Source organism: Rhinolophus sinicus, linkage group LG03 (genome assembly GCF_036562045.2).
Source record: "Rhinolophus sinicus isolate RSC01 linkage group LG03, ASM3656204v1, whole genome shotgun sequence".
NCBI lineage: Eukaryota > Metazoa > Chordata > Mammalia > Chiroptera > Rhinolophidae > Rhinolophus > Rhinolophus sinicus.
Genome location: NC_133753.1, coordinates 103,909,385 through 103,934,052, shown reverse-complemented (window position 1 = coordinate 103,934,052; position 24,668 = coordinate 103,909,385). Strand labels below are relative to the sequence as shown.

Sequence of the window (24,668 nt, the reverse complement as noted above, 5' to 3'; positions counted from 1 at the left end):
ACCTGTTGACCCTACTGGAGGGAGAAAGGACAGGACCGTGGAAAGTGTCTCACTACCATCCAAGGGTTCACTTCTCCCTCCTCCACATTTCCTTTGAATTATCAGGGGCAGGCAATTCTCTCTGATGTGTCAGTATAGGTTCAGTTTCTTATCTTCATGTATTTGTCATTTGTAATATGGAATGTGTCCTGTCCTGGGTGGCTTCCTCCACCTTCATGGGTATATTTAGATCTCCAAAGTCTGTGAATGCAAATTGAGGCCACATTTCCATTAATGCCCAAATAATAATGACGTGGAGGCCTACCTGCCCATGCAGCTACTAGGGGTCCCTCATGTGTGTTTTTGAGAAACCGGGGTGTTATCCATGACACTTAGAGGGGGTCTGTTCCTGTTCCTATACTGAATGTCTGCATCAGCCCTCCTCACTTCTGGCCCTTCTGAGGAAGTCATCCTTGAGAGGGCCCCATGGTGCCAGGGCTGGCCCCCCCAAAGAATAGGATCCAGAAGAAGGAATGCACTAACAACCATGAGCCTCACTTTGTCATGTGGATCCTGGAGCAGCATGGCTCACCCAGAGCCTCACACAGTTCCTCAGGAAAACTGGCCTCAGCTTCTGGATAGAGCCTCTATCATCCCACAAGTAGAGCCTCTATCATCCCATGGATTGAGCCTCTCCCATCCCCTTCCATCCTAAACACGCAACTAGAAGCTGCCTTTGTTATCAAGCCAAAGGTCCGCTACTTGACACATGAAAGCCAAAACTGGTGAGGCGACGCTGGTAGAAAAAAAAGCAGGTTTATTCCAAAATGCCTGCATTAAGGGAACACAGTGGACTCCCTGTTACAAAGACTGTCTTGCCACTCTTAATACAACCAAAAGTTTTTATAGGCATACAAGGAGGGGCAGAACAAAGGAAAGGAGAAGTTGACCAGCCAGCTCCAGGAAAAAGTGCTTCCCAGAGTCTGGTCTGCCTCAGGGTCAGGAGCGGACGGAGCCCATTCAGAAGCAAAAACCTCTTCCAAGTTACCGGGCCAGGCGCGCACTCAGCCATCCCGTTGAAACTGGTGAGTGTGCACAGTAAATGCATAGCAAACAGAACCATTACGCTTTGGTGGGAAGGCAGCAAAGAAAAGGGGAAAAAAAGCTTTCAAAATGTCCCAAGCCAATCCATACTGTCAAATTGAATTACATCAAAGATTTAAATCTCAAAATAGAAGGTATAGGGTCACGGTTACACCATGTCTTTTTAGAAGTAAGCAATTTTATCTGAGTATAAATGTAGCTTAAACCTTACTTACAAATGCAACGGTTCTCTAAAGGACAAAAATCTGCAGCATTACCCCTGTGCCTATGGTACAGACAAAGCTTTTCAGATCAAACAGAGCAGTTTAGTTCCAGGAAGCCACACTGTTTCAAGCATCTCCATTTCCAAAGAGGGTTTCAGCTGTATGTGAGTATATTCCTAACCTAAAGCTGCACATTGATGGTTTCCATTGAGCAAAGGATCACCTGGAGACAAAAGATTATTCCAGAAAACCAAAAATACTTACAATCTGGAGTTTTACTGAAAATGGTTGTGGCTCCTTATCCTTGTTCTAAGTGACCATCAGAGTTCCTTCTATTCCACGATTCTAGTCATGTCCGTCTTCTCATTTAGTCTTCAAACTCCTTGGGACAGCAGAATTTCTGTTGAGAGTTGAAACTGAGCTTTTATCACTACTTCAGTAAGGGGGTGGGGGTAGCAGAGAACCCTGTGATTTGCCTTTGGGATGAACCCAATGAGCAGAAAGAGCAAAGCATCTTGTGTATCAAGACTGGGCCTCCTTGGGAACAATCAGACAATCAAGTATGATTCTCAAATAATGAGGGAAGAAACAGCTTTGAATTTTAAAATGAAAAACCAGAGGCTGCTCTCTGGGTGTGCCCTTTCCTCCAAAGAAAATGTGTGCACACAAACCTTTACATTTTGAAAATCTAGGTGGCCCAGCAGAGGCAATCAAACTATTGTGTTTGATAAAGAACCCGAGATAAGCCTCTTTGTGTTCAAGAGACTCTGAGAAAGAAAAGTGGTTGGCAGGGGGAGGAGATGGTTCTAGGTCTTGTTAAGCTGGCAGATCCTGCATGTATCATCTGTCACTGTCCAAGGAAGAGCTGGGACCTAAATTTAGAGAAGAAAATAGTAAGTTAAGTAGCATCCTGCTAATGCCAAGAACAGAAGTCTGACAGAAAGGCCTAACCCAATACCATGCTCACAGACAGGGCTTGTGGGGGTGGGCACCCAAGCTTCCATCAGGATTCCTTTAGAAGGAGGTGCTGCTGGCCCATAAACTCCCTGGCTACCACCTGAGTCAGCATTTCAGCCAGTGCACGGTGGCAGTTCTGTGTACCAATTTCCCTGGATGTACCTTGAGTTGGTTGCTGGGCCTCAAGCTCTGTACTGTTGGGATGTTCTAGAACATGCTGGTAAACACTGAGCTGGAAGACAGGAATGGACACCACTGTTACACGAACATGACATAGCAAGCCTTTTCACTACATGTCCCATCACTGGTTTACAGCTGGACCTACTGCTACCCACTTCCTTTGCTCCAGCCACACTTAGCTACCCTCTGTTCCCAGACAACCCATGCTCTTCCAAGTCTGCACTTCCCTCTGCTCGAAAGGTCCTTTCTCCTCTCCATTAAGTGAAATTACATTCATCCCCCGAGACCCAGTTTAGATGTCACCTCCTCTGTGATATGTCCCAGACAAACTGAGTTTAGCTTGGAGGGCATCAGTTAGAACCTATTCATTTCCAGAAGGGAAGGTGGTGGGAGATACAGGAGGCAGGACAGGGATGGAAGTGTGTGCCGGGTTCGGCAGAAGAGGATGAAACAGGGCACGGTTGCCATCACAAGCTCCTCCAAAGAATCTTTTCAAGTATTCTAGAGAAATTGCCAAACGAACACTTTGCTAACTCTCTGTCCCTGGTAGATTCAGCAGCCATGACCTCAAATGCACTTAAATCATGGTGGGCAAAGCACTTCAATACTTTCAGTCTTCCCACACGTCCACACTTGAGCAGAACAAGCTGCTCTCCCACCCCCTCGCTAAAGGGATCACTCCATGTCAGGCCCAGTGTGAGCCCCCCGTTCCAACCTGCTCCATACCGCAACCTTTCTCATTCTCTCACTGCCTGGCTACTGTTCATCTCACTTTGAACTTCAAGCCATATGCAGCCTTTGTACCTTGACTTGTCTTTCAGCTATAGTTTTGCTTTTTAGGGTTGCTTTTTTTTTTTTCCCTCTCTTCTTTGGCTCAAAATGCATGTGGGTAGCTTTTTCCCCCTTTTTTTCTTTATTGAGGTAAAATATACATAACATACATTTTACCATTTTAATCATTTCTAAAGGGTACAATCCAGCAGCACCAGGTACATCTGGAGCATGTGTAACCATCATCACCATCTAGCTCCAGAAAGTTTTCATCACCTCAAATGGAAACCTTGTGTCCCGTAAGTAGTCACTAACAATTACCCCCATCCTCCATCCCCCCCAGCCCACAGCAACCACTCATCTGCTTTCTGTCTCTGTGGATCAATATTTTATATTGATGGAATCATACACTGTGTGATCCTGTGCAACTGGTTCTTTCACCTACATAATACTTTCAGTGTTCATCCATGCTGTACTTCATTCTTTTTAGGGGTGAATAATACTCTATTGTATGGACATACCACCTTTGTTTATCCATTCATTGGTGGACAGTTCATTCATTTCATTCATTGATTATTCATTCATTGATGGACATTTGTGTTGTTTCTATCTTTTAGCTATTATGAATACTGCCACTATGAACATTCATGTACAGGTTTTTGTTTGAACACCTATTTTCAATTCTCTTAGGTATATATCTAGAAGCATAATTGCTGGGTCACATGGCAATTTAGTGTTTAACTTATTGAGGAAGCACCAAACTGTTTTTGTGGATAACTTAAAAGTAACACCGCTACTACTCAATCCATTCCAGAAGATCTTTCTTCTATATGCTGGCTTAAGGGAAGTACCTGGAACTTGGAGAAAACTCAGACTTGCCCTGATTTATTATAGAATGTCTTGGGTTTCCTCCAATCTTCGTACCTTTGGATAGAAAGTGCCAGATCAGTATATGGCTCCAGGTTCTTTATAGCAGAGGCAGAGAGGGCTGGAAGGTTGTACAGGCTTTTGCAAGTCAGGCCTAACAGGGCATGCTTGATTTTCTCCTGAGTTGTATTTGGCCAAAACTCAGTCACTTTATCTCAAACTGCCCTCAAGGAAGGAGGGAAAGTGTTCTCTTCCTGAATATTGGGGAAGAGTCAAGTGAATCAAGGCTTGGAAAAGATAGCCATGTTTCTGGAAAAGGCTTGAGGCCCTTACTGGCACGAGCCATGGAGGGTTATGGAAAAGCAGCTCTGGGGCCTGAAAGAAGGGTCAGGAGAACGGATATGGGTGGACAGCAGGGTGACAGAGCAGGTGGCAGTAACTCCTAATGACCGGGCACCAGGATTCGCACGGTGCCCCAGAGCACGTCTTCCAAGACATGTCCAAGTCCAGGGTGGCGTCACAGGGCTTCAAAGCTGGAAAGAGCCAGAAACATCATCTTATGCCATCTTGCCATTTTATAAAAGAAGAAACTGAGTCCAAGAATGGGGAAGTGACTTGCCCACATCAAAGTCCCGGCAACACAAGTCACTGGCCAGCCATCTTGCAGAATTACATTTCTCCCAAGACCAAGCCACTGCAGTTCTCCCAAAAAGGGACCTCCAAATATGGAGCAGGAGCTACTTCAGGCCACTTCTGAAACTGAAACACTCCAGGTGCCTCAGGGATACACATCAAGACCAATTACTCTCTTATCATCCCCGAAGGCCAGGCAGCATTTGACAGTCCACGCTGTCCTGGGAGACCACGTTCCCACGTCCACGGGTTTCTCTCACTCTTCTTGCCCCCATTCACTTCAATCATGTTGAAAGCCTCTCGGACAGCACTCCAACTATTCCACATGCTAAAGGCATCAAGTTCAGGAAAAACTAACTTGACAGGTTAAAATAAAAACAAGACAATGAAATGATTGCCAAAGTCCTGTGAATATTTTAAAGCAGTTCAATAATGCAGAATATTATTGTTAATAAAAAGAGGCCATTGCATATGATTGTTACAATAATGACAAAACCAACTATCATTATTGAGTCATGTGATATAAATACCAACAGAGACAAGAAGCGCTTGATTCCAGAGTGTGCCTGACTTGCCAATTTCAAATCCCTTAAACTTCTCATTAGGTGTGATTTTTAGTTGATCAATCTTTCATCTCAGACAGTAACCTTTAATGGAGTTAATTAATGGAACATTTTTAAAGTCCCCTTGTAATTTTTTTGATTACAGTTATAAAATACACCATGGTAACCTTTCTTGCTTTTGTAATTACTGGTTTGTGAAATTCCAATTATTCCCTTTTTATGAACAATCACCTTTAAAGAAAGTTTCTCTGGTCATTGTTATGTAGCTTTTGGTTTGAGAACAGAAATTATAAACCACCACAGCCCACTATTACGGGCCATAAAATCCATGTCTCATAATGTTCTGTGTAATTACAGACTGCCTTAAATTACTCATCTCTCCATTGTCAGCCTGCATTGTGATTATCTGTTTATATGTCTGGTTCCTCCACTAGATTCTGAAATGTTCAAGGACGGGCACCTGAAAGATGTAATTCATCTCTGAACCCCTCAGGTTGAACGCAGGATCTGCCCCACTCAAGATTCTTATTTCTTGAGTAGATGGGTGGTTGGATAGGAATCAGAGATACCATTTGGTGTGCTTCATTTATTTTGTTCAATCAAAAACCACTTCCTCCTTCAAGCATTTTTTTTCAAATATAATACTGGTTTGTTTGATTTTGAGTTCTTTCAACCCAATCTGAAGGAAATGATCCTAAATGTTAAAAATTGTTATCTCTGAAAAGCTAGACAAATGATGGTTTTTGTTTTTTTCTTCATATCACTTTGTATTTTTCAAATTCTCTGCAATGAATAAGTAGTTCTTTCCACATATTAATAAAGGGAACCTTTAAGTTCTAGTTAAATAAATCTGATCTTAAGGAAAAAATATGTAAGAACTACTACGCACAAAGCACAATGTATAAAGGCAAGCGCAGAGCGCCCCCTCCAGGTGGGAGGCGGCATTCACTTATCGCCTGGGCCACCTTGAGGCAGTCGTGTCAGAACTCTGGTGCTGTTTTCTCAAATACAAAATTAGGGTGAGGGATGTCACGATCTCTAAAATCCCCTCCAGATCCTCCATTTCTGGTATGAATAATTTTTTATAATAAGTAATCCATATCACCAGTGAAACATGGATAAAATTATCTGAGATGGTGAAATGACTTCTAGTTAGGCGGTCAGGACAAGTTTCATGAAGAAAGTGATAATATAACTGGGTTTGGAAGCATGGATAGCATGTCATTCTGCAATGAGGAAGGGGAAGGGTTATACAGAAGGAAGCTTCAGGAGCAGAGGCGTGCGGGGGAGAAGCAAAGGGGGGAGGGAAAAGTGAACTGGCTGCAAGTAGAGAAGCAGGGAACTGGTGAGGCTAACAAGGTAAAACCATTTACTTGACGAGTAGAAATCCTCAAGATGGCAGAGCTGAAATCATATGACTACATCTTTGCATAAAATAAAGCCATCGTGTGGCTGAAATGGTTGGGTAGAATAGGTCACAACAGAATCCTCTTAGCCAGCAAAATTGGGACTAATGGCATATCATCAGTGAAAAGTGGGTTAAAATATGAAATCATAAAAGGTGATATAAGCACAACTGCAAAATCACATTTTAACTTAAAAAGGCACAAATATGCATCCCTCATTTATGTACGTGCTCACTACTTGGCGTTCCACCTGATTTTTGAATCTCCCGTTTTATACAATGAAGTGCAACAAGAACTTAAAGACACTTCAAAGCAGCTAGGACCCAGGATCCTTCCCGATTTATATCTTTCCCAAAATTTTACAGTTGCTTTGCCTGCACTCAATTTGACAGCAGTTTTTAAGCAATTTGCCTTTATTAAGTCTTTCCCAAGCATTCAACTTAATTTCCATGGAAATGACAACTCTTATTACTTTCATATTCACATTCCATCAGTACTGCAATATTTACCTAATTCTGTAATTGCTATAACAAATATATTTTGAATGAACAGGTTTGAGACATGTGCAATCAACTCTTGATAAGGATGCAGTTTCCCTGAATGGAACAGCTGTGAACCTCAGTGGGCTAAGCATTGGTCAGTGGGTTTTACATAGGGAAAGAAGACCACTGGTTAGGACAGCAAGATGGGTAAATGGAGGTCAGTTAGGAGTACGGTGTGCTGGTAAATGTTTAACAACAGGCCCTTGGTGGGGGACTGATTTGCAGTGTTTGCAGATTTATGTGGTGTCAATGCTCTAAACGTGACATCACTGAATGTAGAGTTGGGAAGAAATGTACAATCAGCTCTAATGACCAATAAAGCCAGCTCTAGTACACACCAGTGAAGAGCATACGTTTGGCCATGGCAATAATCGATCTTTCTAACTGAACTGTGAAGCATACAAAGAGGCTGTCAAGAATTTCCAGGGGCAAGATGGTGAGGAAGTAAATGCTGTGCTTGCCTCCTCTCATGACCACATTAAAATTACAACTAAATAATCAACTTGGAGAACCAGGTTGATTCAGACTAGCTGAACAGAACTTCTATAACTAAGGATATAAGGAAGAAGACACATCGAGACTGGTATGAGGGGTGGGGACATGAGACAGCCTGGTCCCACACCAGCCTGTGGTGTTTGAGCACCAGGAAGGATATCTTGGTGGTGGAGGTGCCCCCCACCCCAAGGAGTGAGGGGTCCCAGTCCCACACCGGACTCCCAGCCCAGGGTTTCAGTGCCAGGAAGAGGAGTACACACAACATCTGGCTGTGAAAATCAGTGGAGATTGTGGCTGAGTGAGATGGAGGGCTGCTGGAAACCAGACATCCTCTTAAAGGGCCCATGCATAGATTCACTTGCTCATAGGCACTCACCGTGGGCTCTGGCAGAGGAGTGGCAATTCAAGCAGCACTAGAGGCGTACAGTGAAAGACTGAGTTGAGTGGCTTCAGGGTAAGAATTGGAGGAACATCCATCACTATCCCTGTGTTGGGCCCTTCTCCTGTGCAGCCAGTAGGTGGGCACCATCTTTCCTGTGTTGAGCCATCCCCTAAAACAGCCGAATCTGAAACTGCATTGGTCTGGTGAACTCTGCTTGCTCTACCCCAGTGACTCCCTGGGGACACTTTGGACAGCCTGGCAACCAGCCTCACCACTGTATTGCCAGAGGCACTGTCAGTGGTAGGCAACCAGCCCCAACCCATGCTGCAGTCTTTCTCGAACAACTCTCAGGGATCCTGTGAGCTGGAGATGGGTAACAGCTGGCCTTGGTGTGCTCTAAGATTTTTGCAAAGGGCTATAGGCTCAGAACTGGTGCCAAACCTGAAACTGTATTAACCTAGTGAATATTTGTCCCACCCTGGTGACTACCTGGGACCCTGACTCACCCAACTTGCATACCATCTGAGGCTCTTTCAGCAGCTGAGCCTGACAGGAAGATGGCAGGTGGCAACAAGCCTCAGAGTGCCCTGGACTTTCTGTTAAGCTGTCCCAGGCACAGTACTGATGGCAGCCAGCCTTGGTTCTCAGTGTAGCCCCTCCATCAACGCTCCAGGTCCAGCCCAGGCAGCAACCAACTGCTGATAGCTTTGTAGCTCCTACCAAGCAGCCCCAGGCTGGTCACAGGAAGTGGCTGACATTGGCCTGCACAGGAGTCCCTCCCAGAAGGCCCAGAATCAATACACCTGAAGGCCAGCTTCAGACCATAACAGAGCACTACCCAATCAACCCACAAGTGGTGCACCCAAAGGGTGGTCTCAACAGACACACCCAGACAAGCCCTCTGGGGTGAATATCCCTGTAAGGTCAGCCCACACACAGCAGCTCAAACACTGCGGGCATGGTCAATTCTCACAGTCAGTTAGCCTGAGAATCTATTTCACCCACTGACTTACCAACAGCAATCAAGTCTCATCTACCAGAGGAAGGCAACCAACAAAATGGAAACTCCTGAAGTACATGGCAGAGGTCATCAGGGAGGCTGTGCCACTGGGCCAACAGGACACCTACTAAATAAGGCCATGCAGAAAAGATGAGCGATATATGAGATCTACCTAATACATAGAAATAAACACAGAGAAGAAGCCAAAATGAGGAAACAAAGAAACATATTCCAAATGAAAGAACAGGAAAAAACTCCAGAAAAAGAACTAAATGAAATGGAGGCAAGAAACCTGGATGCTCAAAGAGCTTAGCGAGAACTTCAACAAAGTGACAGGAAGCACAAAAAACGACACAGAAGCCATACGAAGAACAAGTCACAAATGAAGAATACAACAACTGAAATGAGGAATACACTAGAGGAATCAACAGCAGACTAGATGAAGCAGAGGACTGAATCAGCGATTTAAGAGAAAAGGTAGCAGAAAACACCCAATCAGACCAAAAAGAAAAAAGAATTTTAAAACATGAGGAGAATTTAAGAGACCTCTGGGACAACATCAAACGTAACAACATTCACATCATAGGAGTAACAGAAAGAGAAGAGAGAGAGCAATGGATCAAGAACCTATTAGAAGAAATAATGATGGGAAACTTCCCTAAACTGGGAAAGGAAATAGGCATACAAGTCCAGGAAGCGTAGAAAACCCCAAACAAGATGAACCCAAAGAGACCCACACCAAAACATGCCATATTTAAAATTACAAAGGTTAAAAATAAAGAGAGAAATCTAAAAGCAGCAAGAGAAAGACAACTAGATATTTATAAGGGAGCTTGATTGTCAGCTGATTTTGAAACAGAAAGTTTGCAGGTCAGAAGGGATTGGCACAAATAATTCAAAATTATGAAAAGCAAGGACCTACAACCAAGATTACTCTACCCAGCAAGGCTATCATTTAAAATTGAAGAAGAGATTAAGAGCTTTCCAGATAAGAAAAATCTAAAGGAATTCATCACCACCAAGCCAGTATTATAAAACTGTTAAAGGGAATTCTTTAAGAAAAAGTGGGGGAGGGGAAAGAACATAAATATGAATAATAAAATGGCAATAACTACGTATCTATCAATAACCACTTTAAATATAAATGGATTATATGCTCCAATCAAAAGACAAAGGGTAGCTGAATGAATAAGAAAACAATGCCCATATATATACTGTCTACAAGACACTCACTTCAAATCAAAAGATACACATAGACTGAAAGTGAAAAAACGGAAAAATATGTTTCATTCAATTTGAAATGACATAAAAAAGCTGGGGTAGTTATACTTATATCACACGAAATAGACTTTACAACGAAGACTATAATAAAAGACAAAGAAAGGCATTACATAATGATAAAGGGATCAATCCAACACGAGAATATGAGCCTTGTAAACATTTATGCAGCCCACATAGTAGAACCTAAATAAAAAGCAAATATTGACTGACATAAAGGGAGAGATCAACAGTAACACACGCATAGTAGGAGATTTTAACACCCCATTGACACCAATGGACAGCTCTTCCAGACAGAAAATCAACAAGGAAACCGTGACCTTAAATGACACTTTAGATAAGATGGATTTCATTAATATTTTTAGAGCATTTCACACCAAAGTAAGAGAATATACATTCCTTTCAAATGCACATGGATCATTTTCCAAGATAGACCACATATTAAGCCACAAAACAAAGTCTCAATAAATTTAAGAAAATTAAAATCATATCAAGCATCTTCTCTGACCACAATGTGTCACGTCCTGCATGACGAGGGTTGTGGGGAGGGAGAAGGGTGGTGCAGGGTTAAGAAAAGACAGTAGCCATGAATATAGAATACAAACCGCAGAGCCAAGGGGAACAGCCTCAGGGACTGAACCCCGAATCAGGTCAACGTGTAGTTTTTATTGGTAAACTTCTAAAGAGGTAAAAGATTGTTAATCTCAAGATCTGTGTGTTAGTAGCCTGCTGGCTGTCTTTCTGAAAGTTCCCATTGTGTTTCAGCCTGGATTTTGCCTTCACACACACAGTCACATCTCCAAGGAATCCATTGAAGGGGAGGGACCGATATAATTCCATTGGGTCTCAGTTTGCTGAGACTTCCCCTCAAAGGAGCTTTTCCGATATCTTTCCATCAGGCCTCAGTTTGCTGAGGCACTCCCTTGTGAAATCCTGGGAAGAGCGTGGGGGAACAAACGGTTTGACAGCTGTAAGGCAACAACAATGGCATGAAACTACAAATGCATTACAAGAAAAAAAAACTGAAAAAAAAACACAAATACATGGAGGGTAAATAACATGCTACTAAACTGTCAATGGGTTAACAATGAGATCAAAGAAGAAATCAAAAGATACCTTGAGACAAATGAAAATGACAGGACACAACGAAAGCAGTCCTCAGAGGGAAATTCATAGCAATAAAAGCCTAACTCAAGAAACAAGAAAAATCTCAAATAAACAATCTAATCTTACACCTAAAGGAAGTAGAAAAAGAAGAGTAAACAGACCCCAAATTGTGAAAAAAAAAAAAAGGAAATAATAAAGATCAGAGCAGAAATAAATGAAATAGAGTCTAAAAAAACTAATGAGCAAATAAAACCAAAAGCTGGTTCTTTGAAAAGATAAATAAAATTGATAAATCTTTAACCAGACTCATCAAGAAAAAAAGGGAGAGGACCCAAATAAATAAAATCAGAAATAAAAGAGAAGTGACAACTAACACCACAGAAATACAAAGGATTATAAGAAAATACTATGAACAATTATATGCCAACCAATTGGAAAATCTGGAAGAAATGAATAAATTCCTAGAAACATATAATCTTCCAAGACAGAATCAAGAGGAAACAGACAATCTGAACTGACCAATTACTATTAATGAAATCGAATCAGATATTAAAACAAAACAAAACGAAACAAGAAGCAATAGTCCAGGACTGGATTCCTTTATTCCTCCACAGGTGAATTTTTCCAAACATTCAAAAAAAGAATATTCTCAAACTATTCCAAAAAATTCAAGAGGAGGGAAAGCTCCCAAGCTCACTTTACAAGGCCACAATTACCGTGATTTCCAAACCAGACAAAGACATTACAAATAAAGAAAGTTATAGGCTGATATCCCTGATGAACATAGATGCAAAAATCCTCAACAAAATATTAGCAAAGAATTCAGCAATACTTTAAAATGATCATACACCATGATCAAGTGGGATTTATTCCTAGGATGCAAGATTCATTTAATATTTGCAAATCAATTAACATGATACACAACATAAACAAAATGAAAGATAAAAATCATATGGTTGTTTCAATAGATGAAAGGAAAGCATTTGACAAAATCTAGCATCCATTTATGATAAAAACTCTCAGCAAAGTGGGAATAGTGGAAACATACCTCAACATAATAAAGGCCATATATGACAAAATCATATCTAACATCATACTCAATAGTGGAAAGCTCAAAGTGTTCTCCTTAAAAGCAGAGACAAGACAAAAATGTACACTTTCACCACTGTTATTCAACAAAGTGTTGGAAGTTCTAGCCATAGCAATAAGATAAGAAAAGAAATAAAAGTCATCTAAATTTGAAAGGAAGAAGTAAAACTGTCATCATTTGTAGATGACATGACACTATATAGAGAGAACTCTAAGATTCCACCAAAAAGCTATTATAACTGATACATGAATTCAGTAAAGTAGCAAGATACAAAATTCAATAAAGTTGCATTTCTACACACTACTAACAGATTCTCAGAAAGAATTTGAAATTAAGAAAACAATCCCATTGACAACAGCATGCAAAAAATAATAATAATAATAATAAGTACACCACCCACAACAGCAAAAAACACCTAAGGAGTAAATTTAACCAAGGAGGTAAAAGACCTATACTCAGAAAACTGTAAGACATTTAGGAAAGAAATTGAAAAAGGTACAAATAAATGGAAGCATATACCGTGCTCATGGGTGGGAAGAATAACATCGTTAAAATGCCCTACCTCTTAAAGTAATCTATAGGTTAAATGCAATCCCTATCAAAATACTAATGGCATTTTTCACAGAACTTGAACAAATAATCCTAAAATTTATATGGAACCATAAAATACCCCAAATAACTATGGAAATCTTAAGAAGAACAAAGTTGGAGGTATCATGCTACCTGATACCAAATAATATTACAAGCCTATACTAATCAAAACAGCATGGTACAGGCATAAAAACAGACATATAGATCAATGGAACAAAAGAGAGCCCAGAAATAAACCCACGCCTACATGGTCACTTAATCTATGACAAAGGAGGCAAGAATATACAATGGGGTAAAGATAGTCTATTCAATAAATGGTGCTGGGAAAACTAGACAGATACATGCAAAAATTGAAACTGGACCACCTTCATACTCCATATACAAGAATAAACTCAAAATGGGTTAAAGGCTTAAATGTAAGACTCAAAACCATAAAACTCCTAGAAGAAAACATAGGTAGTAGACTCTCAGACATTGCTCTTAGTAATATTTTTTCTGACATATCTCCTCAGACAGGAGAAGCAAAAGGAAATATAAACCAATTGGATGATGTCAAACTAAAAAGTTTTTGCACACCAACAAAATGGAAACATGGCCTACTGAATGGAAAAAGATATTTAACAATGATACCTCTGATAATTTATAAAAAACTCATACAGCACCAAAAAAAAAAAAAAATGGAATTTAAAAAATGGGCAGAGGACCCAAATAGACATTTTTCTAAGGAAAACATACAGATGGTAAATAGACACATGAAAAGATGCTCAAAATCACTCATTATTAGAGAAATGCAAATTAAAACTACATTGAGATATCACCTCACTCCTGTCAGAATGGCTATCATCAATAAATCAAAAAACACCAAGTGTTGGAGAGGCTGTGGAGAAAAGGGAAACCTTCATACACTGTTGGTGGGATTGCAAATTGGTGCAGCCACTATAGAAAATGGTTTGGAGAGTTCTCAATAATTAGAAATAGAACTACCTTATGACCCAGCTATTCCACTTCTGTGTATTTATCTGAAGAAATCTAAAACACTAATTCAAAAAGATATATGCACCCCCTATGTTCACTGCAGCATTGTTTACAATAGTCAAGATATGGAAGCAATCTAAGTGTCCATTAATAGACAATTGGATAAAGAAGGTGTGGTACATATATACAATGGAATATTACCCAGCCATAAAAAATGAAACCTTACCATTTTTTACAACATACTCATAGATGAACCTAGAGGGTATTATGCTAAGTGAAATAAGTCAGACAGAGAAAGAAAAACACCATATGATCTCACTTACACGTGGACTGTAAAAAACAAAATAAGCAAACCAAACAAACAAAAATAAAAACAGAAACAGACTCATAGATACTGGCTCAAAGAACAAACTGATAGTTACAAGATGAAAGGGAGTTCGGGGGGATGGATAAAAAAGGTAAAGGGATTGGGAAGTACAAATTGGTGGTTGTGGGAATGCAGAATACAGCATAGTGAATACAGTCAATAATATTGTAATAACTATGTATAGTGTCAGGTGGGTACTAGATTATTCAGGGGAATCATTTCATAAATTATATAAATGTCCAACCACTGTGCTGTACACCTGAAACTAATACTAAATAATATTGAACATCAAATATAATTGAAAAATTTTAAAAAAATAATAAATAAATTTAAAAAGTAATACAATGTTTTTCAAAATTTCCAGGTTAATGTCTTTCAAACAGGCTACTTATTTTTTAAAACAAGGAAATAGTCTTGTAAAATAACCTTTCAGCATGTTGCACTCGATTTCCACTCAGCCGTGTCTGTGCCTTTCTCTGTTCCCCATCACTGTGCTGATAACTACGACCTACTCTCCAGGTTGAAAGTTTTCCCGAGTCACCCGCATCATTCATATAATCCCTCAAACTCAAAATAGATCCCCCGGATGGACCAGACCTGATATACAAACGGGGACCATTAATGAAGAGGAGCTGGAAAAGGAGGAAATGGAGTCTGCTATAGACTAAAATGTCTGTGTCCCACAAAATTTATTTGTTGAAAGCTAACCCCCAAGGTCATAGTATTAGGAGGTGGGTTTTTGAGGAGGTTATCAGGTCATGAGGGTGGAGCCCTCATTAATGGGATTGGTGCCCTTATAAAAGAGGCCCCAGAGAGCTCCCTCCCCCACTCCACTATGTGAGGACACAGTGAGGAAGATGGCTGTTGATGAACCAGGAAGTGGGCCCTCACCAGACACCAAATCTCCCAGCACCATGATCTTGGACTTCCCCGGTCTCCAGAACTATGAGAAATAAATTTCTGCTGTTTAAACCACGCAGTATATAATATTTTTGTTACAGCAGCCTGAAGAGTCTAAGACAGAGCCTGATGCCTAAGAGGAGAGGGGCTGTGGGGTCTCCGCTGCACAAGCTCAGGGAGCTGGGTGCTTTGTGCACCTCTCCACATCCACCCTGCCTGGCATAGGCAGCCCCTCGGAGACAACTGCCGTTTACTCCCTGGGATTTGACAACACACATTATTTTGGATGGGAAGTCATGAGTCAGGGGCTTAGTCCTACAGTTTAAGAAACTTCAACTGTGTGCCACTAGCCAGGCATTCCCTGTGCAAGGACCTAGTTCCAGCCCTGCAGCCCTCAGCCTTCTCGGGTGGTGAGGGAGCAGTTTGACATGCCTGAGTGAGTGGTTTTCAACATCCGACACATTATTTACCATCTTCTACTCCATCAAAGAACGTGGGTCTCAAATCAAGTGAAACCAAAAACCCACATTTTCTGAGAAGGAAATTAATGTGTTTACAAATATTCTGGGTAGCTGTCATTTATAGAGCCAAGGTCTCCAACAGCACAGCGCTTTTGTTGATGCTTTACAATGCAAGCGAACAAAGCAGCAATTTCATTAGTAATCGGTGATTGTTACAAATCTGGTGAGCATAAATGTTATTATTATGGCAATTACCGTAAAATGCACAGTTCAAAAGAAATTGTCATAGATATGGAGGTGGGGACCACTGAGGATAACAGAAGTCTTAGAAATCATCATGAAGACCCCATGCAGCTCCCTAGGGTTCACTCTTTACCTACTTGTTACCTGTCTGAGCACCTGCTTAATAACCACTGAGGACTGGATGGTTTCAAGGACCGTTTTATTCATCTCAGCCACTTCTACAGATTTTGATTCTCAGAGGCTTATCTCGCATCACCTCTGAGGAAAGCCAGCTTCACCCACTCTAGCATTTAACCAGCCTTCCTGCAGCAGTGTCTCGGCTCCATTCCTTCCTCAGACCTCCCTCTGCAGGAGAATGGCTGAGGGCCACAAATTTGAGAGTTGGTGAGTGTACTAAAGCAGATCCCAACCTGGTGGGGCTGTCACTGATGTGTCCACTGACCTTCCTAAACACAGGCTCCCAAAATGTCCTCTCCCCATTCTCAGAGCCCCACTGGGACTCTGACACCCTCATTAGGGCCCCCTTTCAGCCTTGCTTCCCTTCCCTTCGGTTCTAAGCTAGTTGTCCTCACACTTTCCATTTTCCTCGTGTATGAGCCACATAAAAGTGGACACTTTCTGCCCTCCTACTTGATCTTCCTCCCACACAGCATGGAGCCAGCATCTCCAGGTGCTGTGGGAGAATGGAAGGGGAAAACACCAACGGCACCAGGAAATATAATTTGGGGGTGGGGAAGAACAGTTATTCTTTCAAAATATTATGCCACCACACTTTGAGATATCACTGGGGTGGGAGTAGGTGATGAGACCCCAAAGAATATGCTCAACTCACCAAAGCTGGGCCATCATCCCCCTCTGAAGGAGGGGGCCCAGGCAGCACTGCCTCTCTGTGATGTTGAGCAGCGAGGCGCACAGAGCTTCAGTGACACCTCCTGCAGGTCTGGCAGTGTCTCCTCCTCAGCCTCTACTGCTGAAGGCAGGGTCCTCCCCTCCCTGAAAAATGCCTCCCAAGCAAACACAGACAGCTTTTTGTTTGGGAACAATATCAATTAATGTTTATAGTCTCATTCTTTCTCCTTCCTGTTCTCCCTCCCTCCCTATCTTAGTCAGGGCTACTATACCAAAATACAGACTGGGTGGCTAGTAAACAACAGAAATCTATTTCTCACAGTTCTGGACCTGGAAGTGTGAGATCAGGGTGCCAACAGTTTTGGGGGAGGGTCCGCTTCCTGGTCTCAGACTTCTCATTGCATCCTCACATGCTCACATGGCAAAAGGGACAAGGGAGTTCTCTGGGGCCTCTTTTATACAGGCACTTATCCCATTCATGAGGGCTCCCCCCTTATGACCTAATCACCTCCCAAAAGCCCCACCTCCTACTACCATCATCTTTGGGCGTTAGGATTTCAACAATATGAATGGGAGGGGGGGGGCACAAATTCTTAGACCGTGACATAGATGGTTTTTTCAATAATGAATTTTCTCTAATTAGGTTTGGAAGGTTCTAGAAAGGTGATCCCAGCATTGTTCCAAGGGTTCTGCTTTTGGCACTTGAGTTGAATCCACTGGTTCCCTGCATAAGCCTGTGGGTTAACATATTATACGTGAAGCTTTCTAAGGGACATCAATTAGTTTTTCCAAGAGGTTGAATGGGGGGCGGGGGGGTTGGAGAATCTTGGGACTGGAATGAGAAGGACTTTGAGATTCTAGAAGAACCTTTAGCTGAGTAAATAAGGTGACAGTCAGTCTCTTGGACTTTTGGTCATGCTCAAAGACACACTTGAGCTAGCTTTTCCTATTACTATTTTACTTCTACTAAAAAGTAAAGATGGGAAAGACTGGTAAAATAATAGAGAACAGGTGCTCTAGAAGGTAAAAATATAAATGGTGAAAGACGATCAATTATAATAATAATAACTAATAGAGCCTGTTTTTCACCTACCAATTTGGCAAAGATGAAAAATAAATCAATGCCCAATGCTGATGTGTACACAATGATAGAGGCATCTTATCTACTACTTGTTGTGGTCTAAATAAGTGTGGTGGGCAGAATAAGGCCCTTCCCCCAGATGCCCATGTCCAATTCCCAGAGCCTACGCCTGTGTTACGTTACATGGGATGGGTGAATTAGAATTGCTGAAGGAACTGTGGTAGCAACCACAATGATAAACTGACCTTAAAACACAATTGTCCGGGATATCTGGATGGGTGGGTATAGTCACAAGGGCCCTTAGATGTGAAGAGGGAGGCTGAAGAGAAGATTATGAGATGTGAGAAGGACTCAGCCCACCATGGCTGGCTTTGAAGATGGCGGAAGGGGCTCTGAGCTGAGGAAGGCAGGTGGCCTCTCAAATCTGAAAAAGACCAGGAAATGGAATCTCTCCAGAACTTTCAGGGAACAACACTAATACAATCGGTATAATTTTCATGGAATCTACTTTGATAACATTTTTTTTATTTAATTTTTTTTTAATTTATTGGGGTGACAATTGTTAGTAAAATTACATAGATTTCAGGTGTACAATTCTGTATTACATCATCTATAAATCCCATTGTGTGTTACATATTTTAAGAGTCTGAAATGTTTATGTTATTTGACTTGGTAATTCTATCGTTAAGAAACTATCCTGAGGAAAGGTATCTGTGCTCAAAGGTATTCCTTGCAGCAGTAGTTATAATAGCAAATAACAGAAACAACCTAAATGTCCAACAACATGGCACTCGTGAAATAAATCTTAATACAGTCATATGATGCAATACTATACAACCTAAAAACTCAGGTTTTCAGAGAATAACTGAGATAGGGACAAAGTTACTCAAGGTAGAATGAGGAAGGAGATTTTATGTAAAGTGTGATAGTCATTTCATAAAACCAAATTTATGTACACATATGATATATCAAAATGCCAAAACTAGTTGTCTCTGGACACCAAGATTATAGGTTATTTTTCCTTTGTTTCCTTTAATTTTCCTATTCTCTAAATGTGTACAATGACTGTGCCCTATTTTTCTAATCAAGAAGACAAAGACAAAAATCTCCAGGGGGCCTAACAAGGATACTTTACAAAAGAAAAACAATACAGGAAGTGTAGAATTCCTTACGTATCTGTAAATGAGGGTGGCTTTGTGTCCCAAAGAAAATGGCATCTTCGAATTCTGGAACCTCAAAGTCAAAGGGGCTCTTAGGAATCCACTAGTCCATGCCCAACTCTGGTCTGAATCTCTTCTTTGTAAGACAAAATCTGAATTAGGTTTTCCTATGAGGAACGCTGAGAATGGGACGACCTGTGCCTCTCCTTCAGGGTCACCGAGGGCCTGTGGCCTGAACGTTGAATATGTACAGTGACCTATGGAGATAAGACAGAGGAACTGTCTTCATGGAGCAGGCTCAGGTCCAGTTGCTCCCATGTCTTACTGGACTGTGAGGTCTCAGAAGGAAGCATATCTGTTTTATTCCCAGATGTGCCATGCACATAATATGTGGTCAATATATATTGCCTGTGGAATGAATCAAGGTAAAGGGATTGAGGTTGGTTCAGAGCAGGATCAGGTTTAGCAGTAATTGACAATGTAGGGATGGTGGGGTGGCTAGCCCTATGTGTACTCCACAGCATCCACAGGGGTGTGACAACCTGTGACTAACATTAGTATAGGGAGTAGGCCCTGGATACTTGAGGGAAACTGGTCTTGTAGGTTCAAATGAGATGGAAACATAGTTCCTTGGAGAGGGCCAAAAAGGGGTAGGAGATGTGAAAAGTGTCTTCGTGGCCAGTTCCCTGCCCTCCTTGGAACCAGCTCAAGGTCAGACCCCCGTGACTGGAACTGGGCTGACTGGCAGCAGGCAACACCAATCACAGGAGTTTGCTGAAGTCTTATTTGCATGTGACCAAAACAAGGAAGTTCTTGTGCAATATACTTATAAGGGATGAGAGTAGCGTTGGCCTCGCCATGCCAAGGCTCAGAATCTGGCTTTGGGGCCTTCTGATTTCTCTCCACCTCCCAGCTCTGCTTCTCTCTGTAATTTGGCCTCATTCTTTTCTGCAGTTGGGCTTCTTCCATGCTGTGGGGAAGGTGGCTCCAGAGTCACATCGTTCTAACCCCACGATCCCGAGGGCCAGAGGTAGTGCTCCCAATATAGCCAGTAGAAAGATACTAGGAAGGAGTTCTGACTGGCCCAAGCAGAGTCCTGTACTCACGCCTGAACCAACCACCCTGGCCAGAGGGATGGAGTTCTCCAAATCGCCAGACCTGGATGCCCACTCCTTTGCATGAGATGAGATCACCCCTCTGCAAATAACAGCCCCTCTAGAGCCATTTGGAATTGGGTGGCATGGCAGTTTCTGGAAGGAAGGGGATGCCTGACAGCCCTAAAAAACAAATACTTTGACAAATCCTAACTGTTCTTCCTACCTCTGCCCACCTCCCCTGTCACTGTGTCAGCACTCCCCCCCCCATTTTATATATGAATCATCTCTGTCTTCTGCAGATTCCATCCTTTCAGAGTTTCAATAATGGGCCTCTTAATTAGGCCTGTTCCTCACTGTGCTTCGGTGCCTTTGGTTGTGTGACACGGGGCTGCAGGGAAAAGCAGCTAAAGAGGACTAATTAAGACTCAGAGTGCTTTCAATAATGTACATGGAAATGAACAAATTAACTGACGACGCCAAAAAGGCAATATTGCCCCAGTGGGGATTCCGCATATGGAGATAACATTAAGGAGCGCAATCGTCATTGAGAGGAAACTATGAATTATGAGTGATATTCAGTCCCATTACCTCTGAGGTGTCAGATGTAATAGCAGGAAAATGTCATAAGCTGTTAGGCGACAAAACAAACTGAGGTTAAGAAAGAACAAGTCGGAGAAGCAGTGAAGGGAACAGTGAGAACATGAGTTGGGAAGGAGTCGCTGGCTGTTAGGGGTCACGTCCCAGCGAAAACAGTCCCTGGTCGCTGACCAGTCTTTGCAAACATGTGACGTTCTGCTTGATGAAAGAAGATTCCTTTTCCATCTGTTTGGCTTGGAAGACAGCTCTACACACTCACAGAGGATCCAATGAGTTCCTCTAGGAGTACATTTAGGACAGTGGGCCTCAACATGCTGTCTCAGGACCAGCTTCAGCAGCATCTGGGAGTTGCTTAGAAATGCAAATGCTCAGGACCCACTGCAAACCTCCAGGGTGTGGATGGGGAGGGTGAGGAACAGCCAGATGATTCCAATTCAGGCTCGAGTCTGAGAACCACTGCTCTTGGAATGAGGAGCTTGGGGTCTGGTCCACCCATGCCAATTACCAGCTGATCTGACCACTTAGCCACGTTGGTGCTCCCATCGGCCAACATAACAGCCCCTGCCCTGCCTTCCTCACCAGGTTTCTATAGAATCCAATGAGATCATTGAAAACAGTGGAAAGTGACACAGATGTGATGAATTATGATTACTTCACATGCAGATGGTCCAGCTAAACTGAGGATCCCAATTTGGAGACGCAGGGGGAGATGATGTAAAGGTGAATAAAGGATGTGATGTGAAACTTGGATTTCTGGAAAACATTGCAATTTTTACTTCCCAAACAAAGGGTCTTTAAAAAGGGTTGCTGGCTCTCAAACACCTTCCCCTAGACAGCTTTCTGATGAGTTAAGTGTAAAGGTTTCAGAAACATCTGGTTCTCATTTCCCTTTAAATTCACAGGAGCATAAAGATTTAAAAAGAGCTAGGGCTGGAAACAAGTGCTTTGCCAAAGCCCCTCCACAGTTGAAATGGCTCCAGGTGCTCAGCCCGGGGACATGGGGTTGGGCTCTTCATCCAGGCCAAGGCCAAGTCCTAGGGAGCCAACCGCAGTGGAACATGGGGCCACGCTGTACCTGCCAAGGTGGTGGCCCTGGGACTCCTGGAGAAGGGAGAAGTTAGACCTGGGCAGACATAAGCTGCGTGCTCCCTTCCCCCCAGGATGAGCTACTCTGATGAGAGACGGGAAATGAATATTAAAGACATCTTCAAAGGGGGAAGGAAGCCCAAAGTAAACGTGCAGCTATTTGGCTGGTAGTAGGAAGGCAGAAGGATTGGGCAAACCCATTTTTACTGGATGCAGATTTGTAAGCTTCAGCGACATCTTAGTTGAACCACTTCTCATAGGATGTTAGAGCCTGAGAGGACTCCGACACCTCCAAACCCACTATCTCCTTTCCTTTCAGATGGGACGCTGACTCCAGGAAGGTACAGGTATTGGCAGCATTAGGGTTTGAACTCAGGTTTGGAGCTCCTGGCGGAAGGCTCTGGACGAGTACCCCAAAGGTCAGGACATAAGACATTTTCTGCTGTATCTTTCTCTAGGGGTCAGCTCTGACGGAGAGGGCTGAAAGCAAGTACTTGTGGGTAAATGCCAAACATCTTGTAAGTAACACAGACCTGGGCAAGGATGCGGATTTCACTGCTAGTATCAGATTCCAAATCAGTATCTCTGAGGTGCATGGAGGGATGTCCAGCCCAGAGCCTACCAGAGGGTCCTGGTAGGGCCCTTCACAAACCTTATAGCTTCCTCACTGGCCACTCCCTTCATGACCACTTGCTCTGGTTATTGATAAAAGCAGCTCTCAGCGGTATCAGGGTGGGAGGAACCTAGGGAACCTGAAGAGCCCGTGGAATGAGACCTTATTTGCATCACCAAGTCTGGTTGCTTCACATCATTTTGGTATCAGTGTGGGATGTAAATAAATATCAGATAAAAATGTAAAGCCAGTAGTGCCTTCCCCTTCCCCTTTCAGACCTGACCAGCTCTCAGTCGCTCTATACACACACCTTTCTCCCCACCTCTGCTCACCTTAGCTTTCCAACATGCTGCACCTACTGAGGGGCTGACAGCTTGCAACAACCCTGCCCTGGAACAAGGTCAAGAGCAGGCAAGGAGAGGGATTGGTGCTTCCAAATCCAAGGGCTGGGCTTGAGGTATGGTGACAAGCTACACAGACCTGCATGGGATCACCAACATATGCAAATGACGACCCCAGGGGTCACTGCAGGTAAGGAGAGAGATTTATTTGAACACCCTGCCACAGAAAACCCTGTGATTGTCAAGTGGTTTATCAAATCTGAATGTGCGCGAGGGAATTTCTGGCTGCTTTTGTTTGAAGGAAGTGATTAGTTTTCTGAACTAATTGCCAGTCTCTGCACTGACACACAAACACATACACACATACCTAGCAGTGTCTTGACAAACGCTTGGCCCATCCATCAGAGCTGAGCATGTTCTTGGAGGGCTAATTGACCATGCATAAATTTCTTATTGAAAATTATAGCAAAAAATGTAAAAGGGAAGAAGATAGTTTCTGCAATGAATAATTAAACCAAAGGATGCTTCTTCAAGGAAAAGTAGGGGGATAAAGGAAGAGCAAAAGTCCTATTTCCAAACTTAATGAGAGACAAATGCAGAGATAGAGATTCAGAAACATTCCGGACTAGCATTCAAGGCCCCCTAAATACTGTCTTTTTATGGCCTTCTTCCCCATGGCTCCCGACATGAGCTCTGTGATCTAAATAAACCAGGTTGTGTTCCATTCCTGGAACACACTTTCCTTCCTCTCTAGCTTCATCTATGCTATGCCTCGGACTTCTCTTGGTCCACTATTTTTGTTTGCTAAAATACAACCAACCTTTTGAGACCTCAGCTATCTCTTACTGAGTGCAACCCTTTCCTCTTTTGTGCTCCAATTGCATTTTGTTTAGATGTTTCTCATGAGCTTAAATTTTAACTTTTATTGTAGTTATGTTGGACATTCCCCTCCTCATACAACTCTAAACCACTGAAAAACAGGAACAGTAAATGGTGTTTGATTCTGCATTCTCAGGCCCAGTTCTCCATCAGGACCCCATGAATGACATCTAATTTCTCTGAATGTCTACAGCATTCTAACAGTACTTGATTAAATTCAATTGTATAACCGGACTGTTGAATCCTGCCTCTTCTAGGTTGCTGACTCATTCTTTCATTTACTCAGAAAATATTCATCAAATGCTGAATTTCTTCCTGGCTTTCCCCTAAGCACTGGGAAGTGAATAAGATGTATATATATTAGGGCTACCATAGCAAAGTACCACAACGTGGGTGGCTTAAACAACTGAAATCTGCTGACTGCCAGTTCTGGAGGTTAGAAGTCCAAAATCAGTGTCAATAGGAATGGTTGATGCCTTCTGAGGTCTGTGAGGGAAGGATCTGCTCCAGACCTGTTTCTTTGGCTTGTAGATGGCTGTCTTCTCCCTCTGTCTTCACATCTTCTCTGTCTACATGTCTATGTCCAAATTTCCTCTTCTAATAAGGACACCAATCATATTGGATTAGGGCCCATGCAAATGAAATTGTTTTAATTTAATTGCCACTTTAAAGACCCTACCACCAAATACAGTTACATTCTGAGGTACTGGAGGTTAGAACCTCAACATATGAATCTTTAAGAGGGCACAATTCAGCCCATAATAGTATGATTGTTGCTTTCACAGAATTTATAATCTACAGGAAGATAGAGATTAGTAAAGTGGCAACTACAATGTTGTGTGATCAATGGACAGTAATAGAAGAGATATAA

The 24,668-nt window shown here is 42.3% G+C and overlaps 1 long non-coding RNA gene across 1 annotated transcript in view; it reads right to left on the bottom strand.

The window, feature by feature from the left end:
- Positions 1-839: 839 nt before the first annotated feature.
- The window catches only part of LOC141570659 (uncharacterized), a 71,011-nt gene continuing 47,182 nt past the window's right edge, over positions 840-24,668 (bottom strand). Inside the window, exons 5-6 of the long non-coding RNA XR_012494938.1 lie at positions 2,406-2,475; positions 840-2,158 (exon numbers count right to left, since the gene is read on the bottom strand). This is a non-coding gene — a long non-coding RNA (uncharacterized LOC141570659). The remainder of the gene's footprint in view (positions 2,159-2,405; positions 2,476-24,668) is intronic.